This window comes from Notolabrus celidotus, chromosome 12 (genome assembly GCF_009762535.1).
Source record: "Notolabrus celidotus isolate fNotCel1 chromosome 12, fNotCel1.pri, whole genome shotgun sequence".
In the NCBI taxonomy this organism is placed as follows: Eukaryota; Metazoa; Chordata; class Actinopteri; order Labriformes; family Labridae; genus Notolabrus; species Notolabrus celidotus.
The window spans coordinates 33,558,139-33,563,609 of NC_048283.1; positions in this window are offsets into that span (position 1 = coordinate 33,558,139).

Here is a 5,471-nt window from a genome sequence, read left to right on the forward strand (position 1 = left end):
AAGAACGATGAAAAATTGTACTCTTAAAATGAGAAAATATTCAAAGTAACTCTTTGATTTTTGCTAAGTGAACGAACATTTGAAAATCATTGCCCATCCCTAGCTGTTAGCATTGTAAACATTAGCCACACGTCTGAATCCATACAATTATGTGTCCAAAAATAGAAATCAATTGAAGAGACTAAATAATAAAGCATCCTTCAATAAGTCATGAACAGTTTTTTTTGTTGAAACAAAAAAACAGCCATACTGTATACATGCACCTTGTTTGTTTTTTTAAAAGCATAACTGACAGTTTAAGTCCTCTAAATAAGTTGCTTTGTACACAGAATCTTTTTCAGGACCCACAGAAGGTCTGCTCATGCATTTAAAACATAAAAACATAATTGCTTTGCCTCCAAACTCCTCATCCTTTGTGTTTCCAGCCCCTCAGTGCTCAACTTCCTCACAAGGGTCAAATAATTGTCAGTGTCACCGGCAGATTTAGAGACCGAAGCATCGGAGGATAAACCACTTGAGGGGACAAAGCTATATTCTCAGGCTGGTAGGATTTACACTGTACTGCAGCGAGGATAAGCCCATCATTAAATCATTATGATTGCAACCCTTGACTCCTGAGGTTTCCCCTTTTTTCTTTTCCTTTTTTTTTTACTACCCACCACAGCGTGTGAAAGAGTATCCTGAACTTCAAAAACTGGATGTTGTCTTATGAGCCACTTGCGTTTGATGGGTCTAATTTAAACTATTATGTTCTTGTGGTTTCCTGATCCTATTACAAATATTTGAGGGGAAGTATTTATCATCGAGATACTGTATATCAGCACAGATGGAGTTCCTGTGCACGCAAAGGTCAGTGATTTACACGTATAAACATGAGTGGGAAAGCCTCAGGGCCTTGACCTAAAATTCATGGTAGTGATGACAAACAGAGGATGTGGCAAAATTAGTGAGGCAATGAATCCTGTTAGTTATGGTTTATTTGAACCCTTGTACAGGTACACACTATCACCTGGTGTTTTGGAGATTTAGAAAAGGGAACATTTCCCTGCAATGAATCCCTTGTGTGTTGCACTGAGACTCTCTTCCACCAGCTCTTAGTCGGCCTAAACAAGCGTTGTGGTGCCGCAGCTCGCCGCTGGTAACGCCAAGTGTTTATCGCCCTGTGCAATGTGCAGGTGACAGTAATTATCAGCAGATGACAGTGGCAGTCTCCAATGTGCACCAGATGGCGATACAAGACGTCATGCATGTACAGCTGTGGGGGGAGTGAGGTCAAAGAGGGGGGGGTAGAAAAGACCAAGATGAAGACGAGGGAAGGAGGAAGTCAAGACAAAGCGTGCTTCCTATGTGGCAGCAATAAACCATGTATTAGAAGCCTCATTTGAAACTGCAAGAAATCCAAAGAATGAAATACAGCAGGTGATGTTTGGAGGAGCGTGATGGAGATCACACTAGTTGCTCTGATAGTTTGTCATACTGCCAGTATCCTTTGTATCCTGCACACTGTTTAGATCTGCATGCCACATTAGCTCCCAAAGCCCATGCACACAGTGTGTAAACTCTTTTCTGGGGTTAAACGCTTGCATACACACAATCGCGTACGCAAAGCAGCCCAGCAGCGACCGCAACTCAGGCAGATACATGATCAAAACCACACAGGTTGGCAATCTCCGCTTGAAGTCAATGGGGGGTGCAAGCTAGTGTAAGGAACATTAACAGTTGCTGATATTATACTGAAGTCACTGATAACAGGATGTGGATTCCCTCTGCTTTCTGTTTGTGTGTTTGCTTGGAGCTCTTCAGGGCTTCCTCTGCGGCCAGGTGACTCTACATTTCCATAAATATGATCGGAGTGTTTGGTCTGTGTTTGTTGGCCTTGTGACAGGCGGGGAGTCCCTTTGAGTTTCAACCTAATACAATCTGGGATAGACTCAAGATACCTGTGAAGATGCAGGATTTGCACAGGTTTTAGTTTTCTTTGTTCACTTTTAAAGATAAAATGAGTCCAGGGCCATATTACAACACATCTTCTGGGTCTCCCGTCCACTTGTTGCAAAAGGTTTTGACTACAACTTTATTGCTGTCTTCTAGAATTTTTGTCAGACAGTAAAAGTGGTCAGCTTTCACAGCAGGAGGCACTAATGATCAAGATAAAACCTTCTGTCATCTCAAAGGTGAGAGATGTAAATGTGTATCATTTTACTTCATGGATTAAATCCTGGAGTGAACTCAATACTGCTCATTTAAATATCACTGAACTGTTAAAGTAATAATAATACATTTAAATAGTGCCTGTATATGTCTAACACCAAAACTGCATGTCTGCTACCACTGTGCATGGAACTGTACACCGAATAAAAAATGTGATACTGTGAGTGTTCTTTCCATGGGATTAGGTGTCTGGTTAAATGCCACTCGAAAAGTCCCATTAGTTCATTTCCCTCGTGGTTAATTAACATCTGCCCCTGACCTTTCCCATTGATAGGGGCAACTTTATCTTGAAAGTCAAGGTTACAAAACTATGTATCAAAGCAGATTGATTACTGATCACTGGACTGAAGGAGAGAGGCTCTGGCAAAGTGCTCCAACTCCAGTCACTCAGGTGAGAGTCAGTAGAGGAAGAGAAAACTAATAAAGGAAATGCTAAATGACTAATAAAAGCAAATAGTGCACAGTTTTTGAAAGCGCTGTGTATTTAATTCAAGAAGTGAGGTGAAAGAAGGAGTGGAGATATTTTTTTTTTCCACATTTGACCATCATTTGATGAAAGTGATGGTAACATTTTTTAAATTAACATTGCACTTATATGTACCTTAAGTAGCAACGTCTGGTGTTGGAATGATAAAGCCAATTCAAACAATCTGCAGTTCCTCCAGTTTTGACTTGAGGACAGCTCCAAAAGCTGGAGAAGATCCCTTGAGAACCCATTATTATTTACCAATTTTAACAGCAGAAATAAAGATTTTAAATACCAATAATAAAAAAAATGGCTTTAGTCTTGATGTCATTTTTTAAAGACTACCAAATGGAGATTGATTTTTTTAAAGACTCATATATTATGCCTTGTAGCTGTTTGTGAGGAGGCTTTTGACCTGCTGAAGCTCCTTTTCAGAATCAGAATTTGAATCAGCTTTATTCGCCAGGTATGCTTGAACACACAAGGAATTTGACTTCAGTAAACTGTGCTCTCTTTGTACAAGGCAGAATAGGAATAAGAATAAGAACTACAATAAAAAATAAAATATATAATAACAATAACCTTAGCTATAAATACAAAGAAACAACAAATAGGCTTGACTAATATGTACAGGCTAAAATAATATGATAAAGTGCAGTGGTGAGTTGCAGAGGTAGTTTTCTGGAGTAGCTGGAAGTTAGCTGGAGTCAGTGTTTCCAATATGTTGACCGTCAATGTCGGGCAGCTCTTCAGTAACCACAGGGTGACGTCTCACAGACAATGTCCATATTTTCTGCAGTATGTGATCTACACTATGAGTATAAATATATACAATAATTATATAAAACATAATATAATACATACATTTCTTCAAATGAAAATCTGTGGGTCTACACAATCAAATTGTACCAAATCAGTAAAGTTAATGATGGTAAAACGCCTACATTTGAAATGTTTTGCTGCGCTGACTACAGAGTGCATTATCATCAGGAGAATGGGTTGGTCATTGGAGAACATGGGTTGTACCCAAGGGTGCTCTTGGTTCTGTAAAATGAACTTGTACTCCTCTGCCATTACACAGCCATTATGATGCAGAAGAACACTCATCAGAGCTAATGAACACCAGTCCATCATTAGATTACAGATCCACTTTCACACAGAACAGTAGAGACAGAAAAGTTTCTGTCTGTTCAATGGATGTTTAACTCCTTTTTTTCTCTCTCTTGGTGTTGCTCAGTTAAATGCAATCCATGAACTATATGGTAATCAGTTTTTTCATTGTAGTTTAAGATATAAACCTTGATCCTGTGTCACAACCTTGGTATTTCAAAGAGGTGCTTCAACCAAGTGAACAATTTATTAGCATTGTTGCTTGTGATAGACGTATAAAACATTATCATATGTCTCAGTAACGTCAGTGGTCACCATATTGAAAATGTTGACACAACCTAACATTTGGACTACTGCAACAAGAGGCAAAGAGGCAGAGTTGAGGCGGCTCTTAAGCATTCTTGCTAAAAGCTACAGTGTGTCAGTGAAGTCAACCATATCTCAAACTATGCAGAACGTGTAACCCTAATATCTTCAAAACTTATGGGTTATAAGAAAACTGACTCATGTACAGAGTGTGGTGATAGAGAAATGAACCAATCAGATAAAAAAATGTTTTTGAACCAGGCTGTAAACATGTTTATTTTGCTGTAAAGATCTGGCTTTTTTGAATTGGTGTGTATGTGGTTTCTGGTGTTTCCTGAGCATAGACTGTATAAATAATGGGCGTAGTATCTGTGACATCACCCATCTGTTCCTGAGCGCTGTTTTGAAGCCAATCGTCGGCGGGAACCATATTGGAAATGCTGAACTCATCCAAAAGAGTGTGACATAAAGAGGCGGGGTTTGAGCCTCCTAGCCAACAGCTATGTGTTCCCGCCTGTCAATCAAGTCAGTCATGTTCTTATTTGGGTAAAAACTTGTAGTCTAAATATCTTCTGAACCGTTGCGTTAGAAAAAAAATTCAACCTCAGTACCCAAGCCATTTTTTTGAACCAGGCTGTAAACATGTTTATTTCTGCTGTAAACATTGTCTTCTTTGAATGGGTGTGTATGTGGTTTCTGGTGTTTCTGCAGCCAGCCTCAAGTGGATTCTGGATGAATAGCAGTGTATAACACTTCCGCATGGGCTTCATATTTATCAGACCAGAGGTTGCCACTTGTTCCTGAGTCAGCCTCAAGTGGATACTCAGGGAACTGCAGTTTGTAGCACTTGGCTTCATTTCTCAAGACTGGAGGTTGCTGCTTGATGATTTCAGTCAGAAATGCATTACTGAATATAAATCAAATGATGTATTGTAGAAGAAGAATTATGGGTAATGTATGATATAGTGGATTGAATCAATATGAATTCAAATCCTTGCTTTTCTGCACTCATTTTACCCCTCACTACTAGTTTACAACATTTTTGGGAAGAAAAACAAGTTTTTTTTAAGGTTGACTTAAACAGCTTATCCCTCAAATGATTCACCAACGGTATTGGTTGAAATTCTTGAAACATGTGTAGCTGTTTTTCTATTGATTGTGATTGCAGTCATTTAACCTGCAACTCTTTCAGTTTGTTTGTAACTTTGTCAAACCCCATGATGAAGAAAATTCTCCCTTGAGAAATTTGATAGTTTTTAAACTCTCTCTGTGTCTGACCTACAATAGCACTCCCCTCTACACACTTCACATAAGAATAAACAGAGGTACATGAAGCACGCTGTTCCTCCATAATCCATACGTGTCGCTTTTAAAGCAA